The sequence below is a fragment of the Gopherus evgoodei genome, chromosome 8, assembly GCF_007399415.2.
Source record: "Gopherus evgoodei ecotype Sinaloan lineage chromosome 8, rGopEvg1_v1.p, whole genome shotgun sequence".
NCBI classification, from domain to species: domain Eukaryota; kingdom Metazoa; phylum Chordata; order Testudines; family Testudinidae; genus Gopherus; species Gopherus evgoodei.
In genome coordinates this window covers 30,021,545-30,045,886 of record NC_044329.1, presented here as the reverse complement: position 1 = coordinate 30,045,886, position 24,342 = coordinate 30,021,545, and the positions used below count along the sequence as shown (strand labels likewise).

Here is a 24,342-nt window from a genome sequence, read left to right as displayed (position 1 = left end):
CTTCCCTAGGTCAGAAGTACTCATCGCAGTTACTGGAACAACAGTTAAAATATATAAACAAGAAATTCTCAGGTTCATCTGTTGGTTAGAGAAATTTGTACTTTTCCACAAAACTGTTCACAAAAGTGTTTCCAATACTGAGTTAGCTCGGTATACGTCTGCTTAGCATTTCTGAGAATAAAAGCAATTCCTGTTTCAAATTATACTATAATAATAACACTTATAAAATAACTTCCATCTAAAGAACTCAAAGCATTGCATGTATTAATGAACCAACCCTGACAATATCTCGGTTGTCACCTCCATTTTACAGATGGGGAACTAAGGCACAGAGTGCCCTCGGTCACAGAGTGAGTCAGTGAGAGAGCTAGAAATAGAACCCAGATCTTCTCACTCTCTGTCCTGTGCTTTAGATGTCTTCCTTCCTAAATGTTCTGTAGGGTTAGGAACCCTCTTAGCTCAAAAATGTAAAAATGCTGCCTCTCAGATGACTGCTGGAGTAGATACTTCACTCATCAGAAGCCACTCAAGACTGATCTCCTCTGCTCAGTATACAGAGTTCCTATTTTGATGCTTTGAAATAGGTTTGTTACTCTATGAGCATGGTGCACTAATGACGGGCTTCTCATATGCTGGAGGGTATTACATATCACTGGAATTAATAAGTATAAAGTTGGAGTGGCCTGGTAAGTGACAGGGAAGTCTTCTAGAATTTCCCAAACTCTTTTAAAATGCTTTTTTATGGCCAATATAAGAGGCCTGTGTAAATCTTTGGCTGGGAAAAGCCTTATGACTTGAATGAAAATTTATTGGAGTTTTTATCTACTACTTCTGCCAAAAGCTTAGGCTGGCCCAAAGAACTTTGTTTCTAGTATGTTGAGCCAATTGTTCTTACATGTACTGTATGTATGTGAGCCTTACCTTGCTGATATCAAATAGAACTCCTTATATGGTGATAAGGGCTTTAGGTTTACAAAAGGAAGTGTATTTGAGCAGCTAAGCAAGAAATAGCTAGCAAGGAACTGAATTCAATGCACAATGGACCTGATCTGTCCTTTTTAACAGCCTTATGTTGGGCTATAATGGCTCTTGCAGAGAAAAACAGAGAAAAGAGGATGGAGTGGGATTTTTATGCAGATAGTACCTGTCAGTGAATCATTTCTGGTCATGGCCAAATAATTTTTATGACACTTCAGAGTCAGATTTGCAGATATTTTCAATCATAATCCAGCTCACTGTTACCAGAATGAATGACTGAATATTGCCTTTTGTAAGCTGTTCATCAGCTAGAATGTACCAGATCATCAAATTGCTTTGCAGTTAAACTCCTTGGAACTGATTCTAGTTTCAGATGCATGATACACACTGCCGGATATAGAATACAATATCTGGGGCCTAGAATATTAACCCTTTGTACAGCCAATAACCATTTGATTGCAATTGAAACAAATTTGATTATAACTATAAACAATAAGGCTGAAAGTCTGGAGACCAGTAGTATGCATGGTTGTGGAGGTGTCATAGGACTTACATATAATGAAAGGCTGAAAAAATCACTTGAAAAGGAGAAGAGTTAGCGGAACTTTGTGTTTTTTAAAAATGTGAAGGTCCATGTGAAATGTGAGCTCAGGGTCACTCAAATTAACTGCAGGCTAATTTTAGTACAAACAAGAGAATATTTATTCACACCCTTGTAATTATTCTGATGAATTCGCTGCAACAAAAAAATCTTAGGGTGAAATACTGGTATGCTAGCGATGGGTGAAAAGGAAACTGAATTCAGTACATGATGGATGTGCTCAGGTCAAAAGGGATAACAATATTGTGGCTATATCTTAAAAAAACATGATCAGGGTAACCTAATAACTAATGACATGATTTTGCAAGCTAAAATAAGAGTAATGAAATATCATGCTTCAAAGAATAAGCTAATCACTGCGAGGTCAGAAAGGAATTTTCTCCCATATTCAGAATTCTCCGATGGGTGACATGCATTCCTGGTTTTTCCATTACGCCAGTCTCTCTTGGAAGTATCCAAGGTTTCCTTTATATCCTCAGAATCGCCCTGCTTTGTTATCTTGTCTCTCTCATTTTACCATTATGCCCTTTTTGGGAAAAATATGCCAAGTATGAATCGTGCTTTCATTGGTTAAAATAATAAAGGCTATAAATCTCTCTTCACTGAATAGTTTTCCAAATGTTTTCCTTTTCTAGCTGATCTTAGATGAAAAATGTCCAATATAGTAAATGACTATAGTGGGGAGGAATTTACCACACCCGAGGTCTGATTTTGGTATTATTAAAAATATTCTTGACCCTCTGAGTTCCTTCCCTTCCAGTGATCTCAAAGTGCTTTACAACATGAATGAACTGAGCCTCACAGACTTTCTCTGAAATAGGTAAGAATAATCTACAGAAGTCTATACAGAGGCATAGTAATGGCATGTGACTAGCTGAATGTGACAAAGAGATTCAGTGGCTGAAACAAAAGTAAAAGGTGTGAATCTCTTCACTCAACGACTTAACCACAAGACCAGAAAATGTTTTCCTTTTTATTCATTAAGTTCAACACTTGAAAATCTGTGTGCCTAAATGTAAGCAATTAAAGCCATATTTAGGCTCTGTGACACAGTGTCCTTAACTCCCCCTACCACCGTTTTCCTCTCACTGGCGGGTAGTTTAGCCCTACAGCTAAACAAAACACTCTACTTCTTCCAGGATAGATAGTTCAGAAGAAGTCTAAGGTTAACAATGGACCAGAAACTAGCTGAACAGTTTGTTGGAGCCCTCTGTGGCCACAGCCCTCTCTTGATGGTCTCAGCAATCTTTCCTCTTGATTCAGGGAAAGGCAGGTGAACTCCTAGCCATGGACTTCAAAACAGGAACCTACCATTTGGTTCCTTTCTCAACCTTGCTGATCTTCCTTTGTTTATGGCCTCTTTCCTCACTCTGCTAATCTCTTAACTTCCTTCCTGGGACTTGGCTATATCTGGCTTTCTTGCTTAAAACCATCCCGCTCCGTGTACCCCAGCTCTGTCTGCCTCAAGAGTCTCTAAGAAAGCCCACAGCATTTCCCTTTCCCTAGACTTCTTTATCTAGCTGTCCATCTGCCTCCCAGACTCCTTTTTGACTTGTTCTCATGTGGGTTGGGGTGACGCAGGTTGAGAGAAATAGACACCCAGAGCTTGTTCTTACTCAGGACACCCCCGCATCAGTCTTGCATGTACTGTCTTACTGTTTTAATGGTGGTATCCAAACACTGTCATCCCTGTGGGATTGGCAGCTCAAACGATCATCCATGAATTTATGTGAACCTTTGGCCAGAATCTGACCAATCCCAAACCTGAGCTGGTCTTTGAAGTTTTTGAAACATTTTAGTTAAACTTTTGTGTCTTTTTTTTTTAATTTCACGCACCCCTGCACTCTGTGTCCTTAGTCAGAATTAAAAATGAGTAGATGCCACAAAGAATTTGGGAAACACTAGAAATTTCTTTAAAGAGCCTGATCTAATGAGTTTCAGGAAATGTATTCAACCCGCTTTGGTCTGGAAATTGGGATCAGGTTTGGAAACAATTTCAAAAAACTTACTCATATTAAATAAAATGGCCTGTTCCTAAAACAGATGGCATCCCGGGAAGGAGTAGGGAAGAGGACGCTGTAAGATTATTATCTTGGAAACCCAGATGTTTTTAAATAAGTTTATTTCCTTGTGAAAGATTTGTCGCCATTAACTTGTATCTCAGAAAAATGAGTAGAAACCATTTCTGGTGTTACATGTTAGCAAGATGAGCCTAAAGCATTTTTACGTCAGGGGACTTTGCAGTCTCTTAGCTTAGATGTTGTTGTCACAGATTTTTTTGTTGTTCTTTCCCTTTTCAACTCAACACTATTCATTGTTTGTGAGTGATTAGAGCCCGTCCCTCTGGCCCAGCTTACTGCAGTGCTATTGCCTGTCCAAAGCCAAGCACTTAAGTAAACAAAATTACTTTGGAGGAAAGATGCTTTGTGGTGACTTGTGGTTGCTACTAGTTTATGGAGCTTTGTTAGCTTGCTTCACATAACTAACCATTGTGGTGAGATGGCTCAGAACAATCTCAGTGAGGGGCCCCAACTGCAGTGCTGAGTTAAACTTATCTGAATCATAGCTCTTTAGATTGGTTTGTTGCCTTTGTATGTTTTTAGTTCATGTGTCACAGATACAAGCTGGAAGTTTTCTGATAGTGTGGTTTGAAGTATTTCTTCTGTAAGTTCACCAAGGATTTGAGCTATTATATGTATATCTAAGACCTAAACAAGTTCCTAACTATTAGCTGGTTTCAGAACTATGAGACCATCCTTAGCCATAATTGCTTGAAAGACAAAGCAACTAATGATTAGGGTTTGGTGCACCCATCCTTTCATCCAAGAGATTCTTGCTCTGGGTTGAAGTTTTCCAGTTTATTTACTCGGAAAATGTGAAATTTGTTTGTTTTCTGTAAAGAAGACTAAAGCAAGAACCCCAAGTTTTCACTTGCAGAATCAAATCAAAGAGCTGGATACATATAACTGATACAAAGATCTTGGACCCATTCCTACTCTTGTCGAAGTCAGTCTGAGTTTTCCTTGACAGTGATCCACATGTTTACCTCCCTCAGGTCAGACTCTGGTAATTTATTGTGCTGGGACTGAAGGTAGAAGCAGCACAGCAACTGAGAATACAACAGTCTGATTCCTTAGCAGGAAAATGCATGAACAATGCATCACATTGGTGCTCTGCACCCTACCTTGGTGCCCAGCTTGCTTTTGGTGCCAGTTCAAATCCCTAGTCTAATCCTTAATGCCACCCATGGTTTGGGACCCAAATGGCAGACTTCCTCTGCATTCATGGCCCACCAAGACAGCTACACATCTATGGAACAATGAGACTAATACTGCCTGGGAGGATAAAGCTTGTGAGATCTGAACATAGGGTGCTCTTGGTGGATTAGCCTCAGCCTGTGAGCATCCTGCCAGAGGATTAGAAGCCAAGCACAAACCTAACCACTTTCAGAGCAAGTTATAATATTCAATAAATAAGGCAGCATGCTAAACTGCCAAATGTAGGAGGAGTGGACAACTATGTAGACAACTGTGTGAACTCTAATTACTGTATTCGGCACTCAGTGGGCAGATTAGAAATCCCAGCAAGAGGTAAACAGGTATCCTTGTATATAAATTATTCTAGGAAGATTGCTCTATTTTAACAACTGGTATACAAAGGAGCAAGTTGTAATTTATCTTCTGCTAGACATTAGAGTAGATGCAGCCACCTTCAAAGGAAAAAAGTGGGCCAAAGATTCCTGTGACTTACTCCCATAAATTGGAGCATAATTTGCTTAAATATGTTCAGTTGCTGTGTTTAGGGATGCAAGGTTAATTGAAATCTCCCATTAGCCTTGAAAGCATTACAAGGACCTAGCCAAAGGATAAATTATCCACAAATAATGTCGGTACTACACTAATAGGCACAAAAGGGATTTTCTTCAGCACTGGGACATGTCTTATTCCAATTTCAGTTCTTCTTCAACATAAGAAGATAGGAAATACTATATTGGGTCAGCCCAATAGTCCATCTAGGCCTGTGTCCTGTCTCTGACAGTCCAATATCAGATGCTGCAGAGGATGGTGGAAGAAACTTCAAAATAGACACTTGTGGAATATCCTTCCAAAAGGCAGAATTTCTGAATAACAGCCATTAGTTAGTAATTCACTCTTGCCCTGATGCTTGAGGGTTTGTCCCTTACAAAATCTTCAGCAGAGCTAATGTAAATGGTTATTCTTATATAAATATCTGACAGCATAATTGCCACCAGTGCTGTAAAAGATCCCCACTGAATGTTGTCATAAGCTCGGCAGGGAAATAGACTAAGATGACTTAACAGCTTATGTTTGTACAACACTTACAATGATATCTCTCTTCAAAGTAGTATGTTTTGTCTATCTTTAAATTTCTGTGATTGATTAGGGTTTGATTTCTTTTCTCACCTTAAAGATGTCCCAGGGCATCAGTACACTACAGCATCTTGTTCTTCTTCGAGTGATTGCTCATATCCATTCCAGGTAGGTGTACGCTCCGCGCATGCACGTCTGCCGGAAACTTTTTACCCTAGCAACTCCAGTGGGCCGGCAGGTCGCCCCTGTCATAAACAGATAGCTAAGGGTTAATGTCTCTTTCACCTGAAGCACCTGACCAGAGGACCAATCAGGAAACCGGATTTTTTCAACTTTGGGTGGAGGGAATTTTGTGTCTGAGGTCTTTGTTTTCTGTCTGCCTGCTTTCTCTGAGCTTTGGAGAAGTAGTTTCTGCTTTCTAATCTTCTGTTTCTAAGTGTAAGGACAAAGAGATCAGATAGTAAGTTATATGGTTTCTTTTCTTTGGTATTTGCATGAATATAAGTGCTGGAGTGCTTTGATTTGTATTCTTTTTGAATAAGGCTGTTTATTCAATATTCTTTTAAGCAATTGACCCTGTATGTGTCACCTTAATATAGAGAGACCATTTGTATGTATTTTTTCTTTCTTTTTTATATAAAGCTTTCTTTTTGAGACCTGTTGGAGTTTTCTTTTCTGGGAAATTTCAGGGAAATTGAGTCTGTACTCACCAGGGAATTGGTGGGAGGAAGAAATCAGGGGGAGATCTGTGTGTGTTGGATTTGCAAGCCTGATTTTGCATTCCCTCTGGATGAAGAGGAAAGTGCTTTTGTTTCCAGGACTGGGAACGGAGAGGGGGAGTCACTCTGTTTGGATTCACAGAGCTTGTGTCTGTGTATCTCTCCAGGAGCACCTGGAGGGGGGAAGGGAAAAAGGATTATTTCCCTTTGTTGTGAGACTCAAGGGATTTGGGTCTTGGGGTCCCCAGGGAAGGTTTTTCAGGGGGACCAGAGTGCCCCAAAACACTCTAATTTTTTGGGTGGTGGCAGCAAGTACCAGGTCCAAGCTGGTAATTAAGCTTGGAGGTTTTCATGCTAACCCCCATATTTTGGACGCTAAGGTCCAAATCTGGGACTAAAGTTATGACAGCCCCCTAGAGTGGCGCTAGTATGGCACCAGATATATACCCCTGCCGGCCCGTCCGCTCCTCAGTTCCTTCTTACCGCCGTGTCGGTTGCTGGAACTGTGGAGTGCGGCTTGCTGACTTCCACGTCCCTAGCTCTCCTGTACTTGTTCGTCGTTTTTAGTTGTAAATAGTTCATAGTTAAGTAGTAGATAGACTGTTAGCATAGTAGTTAGTTAGACTCTTGTATATAGTTGTCTAACATCGCTTGCGGGTGGGCCATTGCCCTCCCCGGCACCCGGCTCCGGGCCCATGCCTGGCTCGCCGGGCTTCAAGCAGTGCTCGGCATGCAAGAAGCCGATGCCTACGAGCAATCCCCACGATGCGTGCCTTAAGTGCCTGGGGGAATCGCACATCAGCGAGAAGTGCCGCATTTGTAAGGCCTTTAAGCCTCGCACGAAGAAGGAGAGAGACCAAAGACTCCGCGCTCTCCTTATGGAAGCGGCTCTGTCTCCGGCACCGGCGGCACGGTCAGCCAGTTCTACTCCAGCACCAGACCGCGCCGGCACCGGCAAGACTCCCCGGCACTGACTCACGTCCCTCGGCGTCTGCAACACCATCGAGGCAGGCCCGAGTGGAGCGCCCGGCACCTACCCTGGCTGCGGCACCGCCGGCAGGGCTGCTGTCGACTCCGGGCCCGGAAGGTCCGTCGAGTCCAGCCCCTCCTAGCTCCCCCTTAAGATCAGGGTTCGAGCTACAGGTACCGTCTACGCCGGAGACCTTTGCCTCGGCTCGGGACTTGATCGCAATGACGGAGCCATCGCAGCCTCAGCCGGCACCCCCGAGACAGGTAACCTCCAGGGGTAAACCAATGCTTCGAGCGCTGTCTCCAGAGTCCCGGCACCGATCACCCCGGAGGCGTGAATGCTCGCACTCGGGGCGCCGCTCAGAGTCCCGGCACCGTTCTCCCAGGCGGTACCGGTCGTACTCGCGGCACCGATCGCCATCTGTACGGTCCCGGTCGGGCTCCTCTCACCGCCGGCACCGAGACTCCAGGAGCTGTTCACCTCGGCGTTCAGCTCCTCGGTCGACCTTCCGGCACCGAACCGGTAGTAGGTCCCGATCCCGGTCGACCTCCCGGCACCGCGCCGGTGGCAGGTCCCGGTCTCCGCTGCCGTCCCGGCACCGCGCTCATCGAAGGTCGCGGTCCAGCTCCCGGCACCGACATCGCTCCCGATCCCGATCCGGATCCTGGCACCGGTCATCACGCCGTTCCCGATCCTGATCCCGGCACCGATGTGGGTCGCAGCACCGAGCCTCAGCACCGAGGGGAGCGTCGGTCTCGGTGCACAGTGTCGCATACCAATCAGGCTCAGTGCCTCTGTGGCCTTCTAGGGAGCCATCGGTCTCTTCTCAGACTGACAGCGCCTATGCCATGGGCCAGGACAGACACTCGGCCCTGTTCCAGGACCCTCCACCACAAGAGCGAGGGCCTCAACAGTGGGGGTTTTGGACCCCATGGGCGTATTCCCAAGCCCAGGGTCCGCAACACATTACCCCCCGCCCTATGGGGGAACGCAGACCACCGGAGGCAACGGTATCTAGACCCCCTCACTCCCCGGAAGCAGACGGCAGGTCCAGTCACCGGGACCCAGAGCTCCCTCCAGAGACGGAGATGCAGCCCCACACGGAACCCCCCGTGGACACTTTGTTGCCAGGGGTTTCCTTGTCCTCTTCTCCGGATGAGGCAGTGGCGGGTACCTCATCCTTCAGTCCTCCCCCGCTGGATCTTAGGGCACACCAAGACCTCCTCCGCCGGGTGGCACAGAACCTGGACTTGCAAGCAGAGGGGTGTCTGAAATTGAGGACCCGGTGGTGAGCATCTTTTCCGCCGATGCGCCCACCGGAGTGGCCCTGCCCTTTATAAAGACAATCCAGGCCAACGCCACTAACATCTGGCAGTCACCGGCCTCCATCCCTCCGACCGCTCGAGGGGTGGAACGAAAGTACATGGCCCCCTCGAAGGGCTATGAATACCTATACATTCACCCAATACCCTGCTCGTTGGTGGTCCAGTCGGTGAACAACAGGGAGCGCCATGGGCAAGAGGCCCCAGCGCCCAAGTCAAAGGAGGCGAGACGAATGGACCTCTTGGGCCGCAAGGTCTATTCGGCGGGGGCGCTACAGCTCAGGGTCTCAAACCAGCAGGCCCTCCTCAGCCACTACTCCTTCAACTCGTGGATAGTGGCGGGGAAGTTGCAGAGCTCTTGCCTCAGGACGCTCGCCAGGAGTTTTCCACCATCCTGGACGAGGGCAAGAAAGTAGCAAGAACATCGCTACAGGCCTCCCTTGATGCTGCCGACTCGGCCGCTCGGCCCCTGGCCTCGGGGCTCACGATGCAGGTCTCTGGCCTTCCACCAGAGCTCCAACATACAATCCAGGACCTCCCCTTTGAAGGCCAGGGCCTGTTTTCTGATAAAACAGACCCTAGACTAAAAGACCTCAAGGACAACAGGGTCATAATACGGTCGCTGGGAGTGCATACGCCTGCGACACAGCGCAGGCCATTCCGGCAGCAAAACCAGCAGCAGCAGCGGCGGCCGTACCCTCAGTTCCGCCCGCGGCAGGACCTCTCTAGGCGCCGCGGCAGGAACAACCGCCGCAGGCAGTCCGATGGCCAGACGGGGCAGAACCAAGGCTCCGCCAAGGCCCCTCCAGGGCCTAAGCCTTCATTTTGAAGGTGCGCCCGAGGGCGCAGTACCAGTTTCCCCTCTGGATCCCTCCCCGCAGTTTTCCAACCGTCTTTCTTTTTTCCTCCCGGCATGGACCCGAATAACGTCGGACCGTTGGGTCTTGCGTACGGTGCAGGCCGATTATCGCCTGCAGTTTTCTTCGCATCCCCCCGCCTCCACCCACCATCCCCGTCCCTCTTCAGGGACCCCTCTCACGAGCAATTCCTCCGTCAGGAGGTGCACGCGCTCCTTGTCAAGGGAGCCATAGAGGCGGTTCTGGAAAACGAGAAGGGCAAGGGGTTTTATTCCCGCTACTTTCTAATCCCCAAATCCAAGGGCGGCCTCATGCCCATCCTCGACCTGCGGGAACTCAACAAGTATATCGTGAAGTTGAAGTTCCGTATGGTATCCCTTGGAACCATCATCCCATCCCTGGATCCCAGAGACTGGTACGCCGCCCTCGACATGCAGGACACTTATTTTCACATCTCCATTACCCCCCAACACAGACGTTTCCTCCGCTTTGTGGTCGACCACCAACATTATCAATTTGCGGTCCTTCCGTTTGGCCTCTCTATGGCCCCGAGGGTGTTTACAAAATGCATGGCAGTCGTCGTCGCACACCTTCGACGTTGCCGCATTCACATCTTCCCCTACCTGGACGACTGGCTGATCCGAGGCACATCGGAGCTGCAGGTCCGCGACCATGTCGACAGGATCAGCACCCTCTTTGCTGCCTTGGGCCTCGTCATCAATGTGGACAAGTCTACTCTGCTCCCCACGCAGCAGATAGAGTTCATCGGGGCCGTTCTGGACTCTACCCTGGCCAGGGCCTTGCTACCCTTGCCCAGGTTCCAGTCGCTGTTGGCCATCATTCTGCGCTTGCAGGCGGCCCTGCTGACCTCTCTACGAACATGTCTGGCCCTTCTAGGCCACATGGCAGTCTGTACGTTCGTAACGGCATATGCCTGACTCCGCATGAGGCCTCTTCAACCATGGCTCATCGCGCAGTATCGGCCGGCCAGACATTCGTTGGACACAGTCGTCACCGTTCCTCAGAGGGTGCTGGACTCCCTTCGCTGGTGGCTGGACCAGTCCGTAGTCTGTGCAGGGCTCCCGTTCCATCCGCCCCAACCCTCGGCATCCCTGACCACGGACGCCTCAGATCTGGGCTGGGGGGCACACTGCGGCACCCAGAGAACTCAGGGCTTGTGGACACCTCAAGAGATCAACCTCCATATCAACATACGAGAGTTGAGAGCGGTCCGCCTTGCTTGTCAAGCGTTTGTCCATCTCCTTCAAGGTCGTTGTGTCGCGGTGTTCACCGACAACACGACGACCATGTTTTACATCAACAAGCAGGGCGGCACCAGGTCCTCTCCCCTGTGTCTCGAGGCAATGCGCCTCTGGGAGTTTTGCATAGCCCATTCGGTTCACCTTTCCGCCTCCTATCTCCCGGGAGTGCGGAAAACTCTAGTGGATCGGCTGAGCAGATCCTTCCGTTCGCACGAGTGGTCCCTCCGTCCGGACGTCGCCCTCTCACTCTTCCAGAGGTGGGGTCATCCCCGGATGGACCTCTTGGCGTCCAGGCAGAACAGGAAGTGTCGAGCATTCTGCTCCTTCCAGGGTCGGGAACCAGGGTCTCTGGCAGATGCATTCCTGATCCCATGGACAGCCCACCTGTGTTACGCATTCCCTCCCGTTCTGCTGATACACAGGGTTCTCCTCAAGGTGCGCAGAGACAGAGCCTGGGTGATTCTCATAGCTCCAGCATGGGCCAGACAGCATTGGTACCCCATGTTGCTGGACCTCTCAGTAGCCAACCCAGTTACCCTGCCCCTACATCGGGACCTGATCAACCAGGACCAGGGCAGGCTCTGTCACCCGGACCTTCCATCTCTACACCTTACGGCATGGCTCCTGCGTGGTTGACAGGCTCCGAGTTGCGCTGTTCTACCCCGGTTCGGGAGGTTCTCATGGGCAGTAGAAAGCCTTCCACCAGGGCGACTTACTCAGCTAAGTGGAAGCGTTCTCCTGCTGGTGTTCAGAGAAAGCTCTTCGCCCTATGGAGACTCCCGTCACCACTATTTTAGACTACATCTGGTCCCTCAAGACCCAGGGTCTGGTGTTGTCGTCCCTCCGGGTCCACCTAGTGGCCATCTCCGCGTTTCATCCTGGAATGGACGGATGTTCTGTCTTCTCCCACCCTATGGTGGCGAGATTCCTGAAGGGACTGGAGCGGCTCTATCCACAAATCCGCCCTCCGGCCCCTTCATGGGACCTCAACCTGGTCCTAACTCGGCTCATGGGCCCTCCATTCGAGCCATTAGCTACTTGCTCCCTGCTCTACCTCTCATGGAAGACCGCCTTCCTAGTGGCCATTACCTCAGCTAGACGAGTTTCAGAGCTGAGGGCCCTCACAGTGGACCCACCGTATACCATCTTCCATAAAGACAAGCTACAGCTGAGGCCTCACCCTGCCTTTCTTCCCAAGGTGGTCTCAGCTTTCCATGTTAACCAAGAGATTTTACTCCCAGTCTTTTTCCCAAAGCCCCATTCGTCCCGCAGGGAGCAACAGCTCCACTCGCTAGATGTCCGTCGGGCGCTAGCATTTTATGTGGACAGGACCAAACCCGTCCGCAAGTCCCCCCAGTTATTTGTGGCGGTAGTGGACCGGGTCAAGGGGCTGCCGATTTCCTCCCAGAGGTTAACTTCCTGGGTTACCTCCTGCATCAGGACCTGCTACGACCTGGCCCACGTTCTGATGGGCCATGTGACTGCTCACTCCACCGGAGCACAGGCATCATCGCTGGCTTTCCTTGCCCGCATGCCAATCCAAGAGATTTGTAGGGCGGCGACCTGGTCATTGGTCCACACATTCGCTTCCCATTACGCCCTGGTCCCGCAGTCCAGAGATGATGCGGCCTTTGGCTCTGCAGTACTCCAGGCCGCGACTTCTCACTCCGACCCCACCGCCTAGGTAAGGCTTGGGAATCACCTACCTGGAATGGATATGAGCAATCACTCGAAGAAGAAAAGACGGTTACTCACCTTTGTAACTGTTGTTCTTCGAGATGTGTTGCTCATATCCATTCCACACCCGCCCTCCTTCCCCACTGTCGGAGTAGCTGGCAAGAAGGCACTGAGGAGCGGGCGGGCCGGCAGGGGTATATATCTGGTGCCATACTGGTGCCACTCTAGGGGGCGACCTGCCGGCCCACTGGAGTTGCTAGGGTAAAAAGTTTCCGGCAGACGTGCACGCGCGGCGCGTACACCTACCTGGAATGGATATGAGCAATCACTCGAAGAAGAAAAGACGGTTACTCACCTTTGTAACTGTTGTTCTTCGAGATGTGTTGCTCATATCCATTCCACCTACCTGGAATGGATATGAGCAACACATCTCGAAGAACAACAGTTACAAAAGTGAGTAACCGTCTTTTCCACGGTCACATCTCCTCTAGTGCCATAAACAAGAAGCAGTGTTCCTTTGGGAGATTATATGAGCTTTTTCCTTATCTTGTCAATGGAGAGAAGCAGAACACAGTCTTTGCTCAAACATGTGGGAATATTGCTGGAATCTCTGCTTCTCTCCCCACATCTCATCTCATTAAGCTCTTGGCTTCGCTGGTACCACAAAGGGCAGTGATAGCTGCTTGGCTCTGAATACTTCTGAAAATCAAGCCCCTTAACTTGAGTACTTAAATATGAATTAGGAGGCAAACTTTCGGCTCCTGCTTTTCAAAATTTTACTGAAAAGTTTGAAAGTGAAAAAAATCTCTCCCAATATCGGAATTTACCATAAGCAGTCTTAAATTATTTTTAAAATAATTATTTTTCCTGATAAAACTTGAGTTCAAGATTCTCTGTTTGTCAAGCAAAGGTTAAGTCCAGAACGGAGGTTTAGAAATCAGCTACTGTGCATCCAGGCTTAAATTTTTGCAACAAAACCTTTTATTGAATTTTTAGCAGATGGGCTTGGTGCGCTTGCCTGGCAACTGAATGGACTGTCTCCATAAGGACTTTGGCTGCAACTTCCCTGTTTGCTTCATTTCAGTGAACAAACAATGGATTGAGGCAAAATCTGGGGTTGGAAAATCTTAGCTTTTATCTCTAAACGTTGAGTATGGTAAACCCTGTCCAGCAGGAAGAGTCTCATGTAAAAAAATAATCCAAGTATGGATCTGGTCTTTAAATATATTCAGAGTTCAGGGGTTGGGCTCAGCCTGTTATAAAAGTAAGGGCCCATTAGCCATGAGATTCTGTTCCAAGTTCAAATTTAACACCTCTCTCCTAAAAATTTGTGTGCTCAGAGGTATCATTTGCTATGAGGTGGGAGGCAGTTTCCCTCCCCACATCCAGACCTTGCCAGTCAACAGCCCTGCAGTGTCTCCCTTCAGGTGAGTGAGAGCCAATCTGGGGCTGTCTGGGTCAGGGCTCCTAATCACCTCATTGTTAGCACCAATCTTGTATTCCACTGGCTGGATAGGAAGCAGCAGCAATGGCCTAGATCAGGCCCCAGTCCCTGCCCCAAGCCAGCCATCAGTGAAAGACACACTCCACTCCAAGGGACAGGATTGGCATGCCACTGCTCCAGCCCCCTCAAGTATGCCTCAATGGGAATGTGGAAGTGGGGATACTGATACAACTTTGCTCCTCCCCTCTGATTTTTCTGAAACTACACCCCTGTTTGTGGGTGTTTGGATCTGTAACTCTTATCTGTTGTGAAATGCATTACTGGAGTATCCAAGATAGGTGGATACAAGGTTTTGTCTCAGGTCTGTTAAACTTCATCAAGCATCAGCATTACTCCTGATTGTCAATAATTTCTCAGCACAGCATGATCTGGCACATTCTCAGTAACATCTACCACTGGTGAAGTCAATCAGCTTTTGGGTGCTAGTGGCCGTGATTGCTAAGGACTATTTGAAATTTCCACTTGGCACTTTCCACTTTTTTTTTCCAGCGTGAAGGGGTAGGAGAAAGAGCAGGGGAATCCCAGTCTCTGTGGAACATTAGTCGCTATTAGGTATCCAATGAGTAACTTCTCACGAGGACAGCTGTAGTGTGTAATCAGCTCTTACTGGTGTGGCCAGAGGTAACACCCCTATTTTGGCTCACTGAGCACAATTAAGAGGACTGTAACATACTACTTAACAATTCAAATATATATATCTTTCCTTTGCAAGCTGTAAAAGTCAGCCCAGTAGATAACAGCCAGCTTGTCTGCATCCATTGCTCCATCCTAAACCTATATTACATAAACAATAATATTAATCCCCTAAAATCAGGCAACATTCCCCACAAACACTTTTCTTTTTTCTATTTAATCTTGTGAAGTTCTTGACAGCATTACCCTTAGCCCTGAGGTTCTGTAAAAGTTGTTTTCACATAAGACTGAGAATATTTTTCATGCCATGTTATTAATTATTTTGATTAATATTAGGAATGAGAGCGAAGTATTGCCTAAGTGACACTGCAGGCAATAAAACTGAGGAACACATGGTAATTGGCGGCAAGTTACAACGGGGGTGTTATGATCATTTCAAAGTTGGGATAAAAAAAAAAAAAGATGTTGACACACCCAACCTCCCTTTTTTTTCCCATTAAGAAGGAACAATATAATTCAGATCATGGCTCTAAAAATCTAACGTGGTGTGAAATGAATAGCATATATGCCAAATGTGGTCATTTAAAAAACAAACAAAATAATTAAATCAAACCAACTGCATGCAAAAGGTTTCTGTTGCTGTTGTTTTGGTTTGGTTTTGGACTTGTGGAAGATCATGAAGCTGTATAAATATGCCAGCCTAGCAGCTCTTTGTAAGTGGTGAGGCCTGTGAAAAGAGATTACTTTAGAATGAACAATGTCCCCTCTTTAGGATTTCATTGAACCAAATAAAAAAGGGGGAATGTTGTAGGAGTGCGGTAATTATTTTATTGTGGCTTTGAAAAGGTCAGGGTAGTGAAAGGTGCCAGATTGACAGACCCAGGTGTAAGATAAAGCACAGTGATCCAGTGCATGGTTAGTAACAAGGCAAGCTTCACCCACGTCACTCCATCACTGGGCTCAACACGGCCTTGAAGGTTCCATTTCCAGGCTAGGATGGCAGCTTAGTCTCCTTGCCCATTCAGCACTCTGCCTCTGTTTGGTATGCTTTGATCTGCACTAGTTACCAATCTGTTTCTATGTGCAATACAGAATCTTAAATGTAATGCATTTAATGCATGTAATATAGTACCTGGGTACCTGCCTACCTTAATAGACATCCTGTCCTCATAGCCTGCCACAGCACTTTAGACCTGCTAGAGGGCCTGAACTAACACCTCCACCAGTTTAGAAAGGAAAGGGCTGATGGCTCAGGTGGCTTTCAGTGAGACTCTCAACTTGCTTCTCCTTCATGGTCTGACATAACCCTATCCGGCTGACCAGCAGGGTGTTCTGCAAAGCCTGTCCATTCTTGCAGACTTTGGTGAAAGGAAAGAGTATGGGATATACAGTGTGGATTTTGTTTTGGTTGGGTGAGTAATGAAAATTTTGGTTGTATGTATGTATGTCAGGTGTTTTTACCTGTACATACCTAGAGAGGATTTGCATAGGGGAGGTTGGTGTGGAGGATGATGTTGGTGGTTGGGAATGTGTTGCCAGCGGTGTGTGCATTTCTTAGGTCTTGTCTATCCTGGTGGCAGCGTGTAAGGTACGTGTCGCTGAATGCCACAGTGAAAGGCAGGCTGCATCTGCATTGTGGTGTGTAGCTACATGCTGCAGCAAAAGACTCCAGTGGTGGGGAAAGCCTCTGGAAGTGGGGAGGCGGCAAGGAGCTAAAATTAGCTGTGTAGATGTGGGAGGCACTGCCTGGGCGTGTAGAGAACTGTGTAGGGTTCTGGCATGTGTTGACTCTCCTCACTTAAACAGTGCCTCACCATCTACACTGCTATCTATACCTGTGCTGGGGGCGGGGGAGATACGGTGTATGTATTCTACACGCTGCTGTTAGTGTAGTGTGACAAAGTTCCTCCTCTACCTTGGTGGGTCCTGTGCTTATTGGCGGATTTCCTCACCTCAGAGATCTTCCCTTCTGGTGGAACCCACAGTCTGGGTCAATTCCTCCTGTGTCTGATCAGGAGTTGGGAGGTTTGGGGGGAACCCAGGCCTGCCCTCTGCTCCAGGTTCCAGCCCAGGGCCCTGTGGATTGCCGCTTTCTATAGTGCCTCCTGTAACAGAGGCATGACAGCTACAACTCCCTGGGCTACTTCCCCATGGTCTCCTCCAAACACCTTCTTTATCCTCACCATAGGACCTTCCTCCTGGTGTCTGATAACGCTTGTCCTCCTCAGTCCTCCAGCAATATGTGTTCTCACTCTCAGCTCCTCGTGCCTCTTGCTCCAGCTCCTTGCATGCACACCACAAACTGAAGTGAGGTCCTTTTTAAGCTAAGGTGCCCTGATTAGCTAGCCTGTCCTAATTGATTCTAGCAGTTTCTTAATTGGCTCCAGGTGTCTTAATTATCCTGCCTGTCTTAATTGGTTCTAGCAGGTTCTTGATTACTCTAGTGCAGCCCCTACTCTGGTCACTCAGGGAACAGAAAACTACTCATTCAGTGACCAGTATATTTGCCCTCCTCACTGGTCTGGGTCTGTCACAGTAGCTATAGCTTTAATGTGGTGGAATGCCCTCTATATAAAACACTTTTGATAACGTTTTTAAAAGCTGTTTAATGCCTCTAGAGCCCAGCATAACCTGTGTGCAAATAATTAACAAAATGACAATATTTGGGAGTATCATTTTGAACCCCATACCGCTATTCAGATAAAAACTTGGAATAGACCTTTAATTGCGACAATAATTAGGAGCCCAAAGCCAGGCACAGAAGTAAAAAGGGCCAGATTTTTCCCTCAAAAACATGCAATCAGATGGCCACTGAATGTTACATACCCCTGTTTTGAAGAAAGATTTTTGCCCAAAATACTTTGTAACTGAAGGAAACATAGTTTCTTATGTTTAGCTCTTGCCTTGAGTATCACTATTTTAAAAGTGTTTTCTTTCCCTACCATGCTGTCTGCCATTCAGTAAACATTGGTGAAGCCCATTCAATTATCAACAGGAATTTTCTTCCCCAAGATGAGGTTGTCTGAGTTCCACGACATTCCCAAGAGAAATCTGGAAATGTTGAAATCTGAAATGAAAGAGAGATGAGAAACAGGAAGGAGCCTAGAACATTCCAAGTTTTCTGTGAACAATGATAAATTAGTTGGATGCTGTGTTTGGTACCAAGCCTGAAATCCTCCTAATTTTGATAGTGGTGCTTTCAACATGACACAGTGAGTCATATTTCACAAGTGTATACATTTGGGGGGAATTTTTACTGGATTTCTATGCATTTGTCAATTTTCCAAGCTGGCCAAGAAGAATACTTTAAGAAGAATTATGATTTCCTTTGGAAGTTTATACCACTATTCTGACTTTTCTCAAAAGTCTGTTTTCCTTTTTTTTTAAAAAAAAAAAAAGAAGCTTTTATTGATATTGTAGCAAAGTTATAGCTTAAGGCATCTATCTCCAATATATTCTATTAACAAAAAAGGCTTCCTTTCAAAAGGATACTTGAAGGCTTTAGAATGTTGAGTTCCTGTCATGTCACCATCGAGTTAGAAATTCTCTGGATTTCTTTTTTAAAGAATGTTTCTCATGTTTATTCTCATACAAATATACAAAAAAGGCAAACTGAGGGAAGTTAGAAACCAAGGTTGACCTGATGGAGTATATCTATACAGGGATAAAAAATCTGTGGCTTCCCTGGGTCAGCTGACTCAGGCTCACAGGGCTTGGTCTCTGGGGCTGAAAAATTGCTATGTAGACACTCAGGCTTGGGCTGGAGCCCAAGCTCTGGGACCCTGCGAGGGTGGAGGATCCCAGATATAGGCACCAAGTTTTATTTTTCTGCGGGGATGCTCCAGCCCAAGGCCCTGCCTCTCTCCGCCCCCTCCCCTCTGCAGCCCAAGCCCTGTGAGCCTGAGTCTGCTGATTCAGGCCAGCTGCAACCGTGCTGCAGATCTTTTAGCCCTGATTGATATCAATTTCTCTGCTAGCTGGCTGAATTAGGGTGTCGGTTATTTTTGTTTTTTTGGAGGTAAAAGTAAACTTCCAAATGTGCCACCTCAAAAATGTTACTGAATATCTTCAGCAATAGTTTCAGTCATGCAGGTTGTTACTGAATGTGCCAACTTGCTTTGGATGAAGAATGAGGTGCAAGAACAAACATCAGAAACCCAAACCCAGCAGAATATATGCTTTGATTTCCCTCATGTCCCTAGGGATTCAAAGATACCAAGTACTTTTTTCCTTTGGCATATTCCCCATTCCAAGCCAGATGCATTCTTTGTATTTGTCCAAGTTATTTCCAATTTAGTGCTATATAAGAACTAGGTGCTGATTGTTGAGCTGTCTAGAGTTGCTAACGACCAGGAGTGCCCACCTGAGGGCAGACTGTCTAGAACAGTGTTTCCCAAAGTGTGGTACACGTACCCCTGATGGTATGTGAAAGGGTTTCAAGGGGTACGTGGCCTGTTCACCCAGGCTTGCAGCGGGCTGAGCCGGGTCGGTGGCCAGGACTCCAGATGACAAGGGGCTGGCAGCGGGCTCAGCAGGGCCAGCAGCCAGGACCCCAGACCCATGGTGGGCTGAGCGGCTTAGCCTGCTGCCAGTCTGGGGTTCCATCAGCCGGCTCCTGCCAGCCGGGATCCCAGCTGCCGGCCCTGCTCAGCCTGCTGCCGGCCCGGAGTCCCGGTCACCCAGGCTGGCAGTGGGCTGAGCAGGGCCACGGGCCAGGACCCCAGCTGTCGGCTCATGTGCCGATGCAAACCATGGGTGCGCGTTACCGCGGCTCGGGCAATACACTTGCCTTTGTGGCATGCGCAGAAGTCATACTGACGGATAAAAGATAAAAGTGAATAACTACTTGTAGTAATCTAAAGATCGTAGCAGGTACATACTTGGTATATATTAATATACAAAATTTCTCTTTTTGTTTCTGTTAAACCCATTTACAATGGATCGCCGGCTAAAAATGGCAAGCTTGAAATGTACAAAAGAAAATTATGAAGGAAATACAAATGTTAGTGAAAATTATGCCAAAAATGCCGTGATATGGCTACATCAGACAATTATGATGACAAAATTAATGAACCGTGTGATCCATCTGTAAGTATATTGAACGTATTAGCTGCAAAGAAAACGAAAAAAGCCCACAAATATATTGAAGAATATCTTAAATTGGGATTTTCATGGACTGGTGATGAGGTGGAGCCTGTTCCACTATGTATGATTTGTTATGAGACTCTCACAAATGAAAGTATGAAACCATCCAACCTAAAACGCCATTTCGATAGCAAACAAAGAATATGAGGGAAAACCTGGAGAATACTTTGAAAATAGGCACAAAGATCTCCAAAAGTCCCAGAAAACAATTCATAATGTGACGGGAGGTGAAAATATGAAAACTTTGGAAACGTCATATAGTATGGCGTACTTAATTGCAAAGTCCAGAACTGCTGAAGTGATTGCTGAGACATTAGTAGAATCTGCAGCCAAAGTAATGGTGCAAGTGATGATTGGCGACAAGGCTAGCAAAGCTATAGACCATGTCCCCCTCTCAAATAACACTATTCATCATAGATATGGCTGAAATGTAAAGCAGCAATTATTGTCAAGAGTACAAAAGAGTCACTACTATGCACTGCAAGCGGATGAATCCACTGGTGGTGTGAATTTAGCTCATCTTTTGTTGTTTGTCAGATGCAAGCTGAATAATGAAGTCCACAGTGATATTTTGTTCTGCCAACCTATGCCAACACATAAAACTGGAAACGCTATTTTGAAAGTTATTGATGACTTGGATGGGAGTCATTGTGTTGGAATAAGCATGGATGGTGCCAGCGCCATGGTTGGTTCGAAGAAAGGAGTTGTTGCATGTATTCAAGCTGTTGAGCCAGAAGCAAAATCGAATCATTGTTGCATTCACAGGGAAGCACTCGCCACCCAGAACATGCAGGCAGATCTAAAGCAAATACTAGATGAAGCTGTGAAAATAATCAATTTTGTGAAAAGCTGCCCTCTGAACGCCCTTCTGTTTTCTCAGCTTTGTGATGAGATGGGCAGTGCTTACATACAACTCCTATTTCACACTGAAGTGCGTTGGCTTTTGCGTGGAAAAGTTCTCAATTGCCTGTTTGAGCTGAGAGAAGAACTGCAAGTTTTTTTAGATGAAACCTTTAAACTGCGAGACCGTGTACGCAACTGGAAATGGCAATGCAAACTAGCATATATTGCAGATATCTTTGCTCATTTAAACAACCTCAATCTATCCTTGGAAGGGAAACTCATATCTATATTCTATGTTCAAGACAAAGTGAGCGCAAAATTTAGACTGTGGCATAAACGTCTTAGTTGTCGTGAACTAGATTCCTTTCCATCTCTTCATGACTTAGTAATAAACTCAACTAATGAACTTGATAGTGATGTGTTGCAAACTATGAAGCAGCATTTGGAAAGCTTGCAGAAAGATCTTCATAAATATTTCCCTGAACCAGATGACACCTATGAATGGATAAGGAACCCCTTTATCATCAGTGGTCAAACATTGCCAAATAACCTCTCTACTTCAGAAGAAGAACAGCTCTTGAAGCTGGCTTCAGACAGTTTCCTGAAAACAAAATTTGAGCAAAATGCACTGTCATCTTTTTGGTTGAGGGTTAACTCAAGCTTTTGGTTTGTTTGAAGGACCATGTGCTGTAGCTGGCAGTTGGAGGCTGTGCTACCAAGGAAGGTTTGAAAGCTAGAATCCTCTGGTAATTGGCTGAGCCTTAACCAGTGGGCCGGGGCATTCACTCAGGCCAGGGCTTTATAAAGCTGTGCACAAGCGACCAGGGAGCTTAGTGAACAGGAGCTGCTAACAGGGAGTTTCGCAAGGGAGTTGGGAAGGTAAGTAGGAAGGGAGTGGGGGGTCCCTTGTCGGTCTCATCTGTGACCCATTGGTCCCCTGAACCTATGAACCAAGCCACATCCAAAACCTTTCTGTTTAAAGCAGAGCAGAGCGGACAGGGAGCTGCAGACGGGAATTTGAGAGGGTTTGACTGAGGGAGGCTTACAATGGTTAGGAGGACCCGCAACACCTCTGGCAGCACTGCTTCTGTCTCTTCCACCTGCGCCTGTAGCCAGACAGAGCACCAAAGCATGGATGCTTTTACCCAGATTCTGGTGTGGGTTTGCAAAGACTGTAACTTGCAATTTCCACTTACTGATATCCAGGCTGGGGATGGCATCAAATGTGAAAGATGCCTACTGGTGGAATCTCTCAGGCAGCAGGTGGAAGAGCTACAGGAGGAGGTGGCTAGGCTGAGGAACATCCGTATCCATGAGCAATTCCTGGACAGTATCCATGTGGGACGTAGCTGTCCCAGTTCACAGGACTACTGACACACCAGTGGAGGAGGAGATGGCTCAGGGTGGACACTGGCAGCTGGTTACTTCTGGCAGCAGGCAGTGCTCCACCCCTGCTGCGAACCCTCCTGCTGTGGTAATAGATAACCATTATGCTCTTCTTGATACAGGAGAGAAGGAATCACCCCCAATAGTTAATGAGGGGAAGCCTCTTACCCCTAAGGCTGGGAGGTCTGCTGCCACCACTGATAATAAGAAACGTAGGGTAGTGGTGGTTGGAGACTCCCTGCTGAGGGGGACGGAGACACCCATCTGTGGCCCTGACCGTTCATCCCGGGAGGTATGCTGCCTGCCGGGGGCCCGTATCCAAGATGTTACAGAGGCATTGTTGAGGATTATCCGGCCTTCTGACTACTACCCCATGCTACTCATCCATGTGGGCACAAATGATACTGTGAGGTGTGACACTGAGCAGATCAAGAGTGACTACAGGGCTCTGGGAGTACGGGTTAAGGAGTTTGGAGCGCAGGTGGTATTCTCTTCGATTCTTCCTGTCGAAGGTAGGGGCCCGGGCAGAGACAGATGCATCGTGGACGTGATTGCCTGGCTGCGAAGATGGTGTCGCCAGGAGGGCTTTGGCTTCCTCGACCACGGGATGCTATTCGAGGAAGGACTGCTAGGCAGAGATGGCGTTCACCTTTCGAGGAGGGGAAAGGCCTTATTTGCGCACAGACTGACTGACCTAGTAGGGAGGGCTTTAAACTAGGTTCGACGGGGACAGGTGAGCAAACCCACAGGTTAGTGGGGAACAAGACCTGGGAGATGGGTCGGAAACAGGAGGGAGCATGGACTATAATGGCAGAGAGAAAGGAGGGTCAGAGCAAAGCTGGGAGGCAAGATCAAACCAGTATCGTAGATGCCTATATACAAATGCAAGAAGTATGGGTAATAAGCAGGAAGAACTGGAAGTGCTAATAAATAAATACAATTATGACATTGTTGGCATTACTGAAACTTGGTGGGATAATACACACGACTGGCATGTTGGTGTGGATGGATATAGTTTGCTCAGGAAGGATAGACAGGGGAAAAAGGGAGGAGGTGTTGCCTTATATATTAAAAATGTACACACTTGGACTGAGGTGGAGATGGACATAGGAGATGGAAGTGTTGAGAGTCTCTGGGTTAGTCTAAAAGGGGTAAAAAATACGGGTGATGTCGTGCTGGGAGTCTACTACAGGCCACCTAATCAGGTGGAAGAGGTGGATGTGGCTTTTTTCAAACAACTAACAAAATCATCCAAAGCCCAAGATTTGGTGGTGATGGGGGACTTCAACTATCCAGATATATGTTGGGAAAATAACACCACGGGCACAGACTATCCAATAAGTTCCTGGACTGCATTGCAGACAACTTTTTATTTCAGAAAGTTGAAAAAGCTACTGGGGGGAAGCTGTTCTAGACTTGATTTTAACAAATAGGGAGGAACTCGTTGAGAATTTGAAAGTAGAAGGAAACTTGGGTGAAAGTGATCATGAAATCATAGAGTTTGCAATTCTAAGGAAGGGTAGAAGGGAGTACAGCAAATAGAGACAATGGATTTCAGGAAGGCGGATTTTGGTAAGCTCAGAGAGCTGATAGGTAAGGTCCCATGGGAATCAAGACTGAGGAGAAAAACAACTGAGGAGAGTTGGCAGTTTTTCAAAGGGACACTATTAAGGGCCCAGAAGCAAGCTATTCCGATGGTTAGGAAAGATAGGAAATGTGGCAAAAGACCACCTTGGCTTAACCACGAGATCTTGCGAGACCTACAAAATAAAAAGGCGTCATATAAAAAATGGAAACTAGGTCAGATTACAAAGGACGAATATAGGCAAATAACACAGGAATGCAGAGGCAAGATTAGAAAGGTAAAGGCACAAAATGAACTCAAACTAGCTATGGGAATAAAGGGAAACAAGAAGACTTTTTATCAATACATTAGAAGCAAGAGGAAGACCAAGGACAGGGTAGGCCCACTGCTCAGTGAGGAGGGGGAAACAGTAACGGGAGACTTGGAAATGGCAGAGATTCTTAATGACTTCTTTGTTTCGGTCTTCACTGAGAAGTCTGAAGGAATGTCTAATATAGTGAATGCTTACGGGAAGAGGGTAGGTTTAGAA

The 24,342-nt window shown here is 46.8% G+C and overlaps 1 protein-coding gene across 1 annotated transcript in view; it reads left to right on the top strand.

The window, feature by feature from the left end:
• Positions 1–24,342, top strand: part of SLIT3 (slit guidance ligand 3) — an 811,508-nt gene that overhangs the window by 724,472 nt on the left and 62,694 nt on the right. The gene's annotated exons all lie outside the window — the stretch shown is intronic.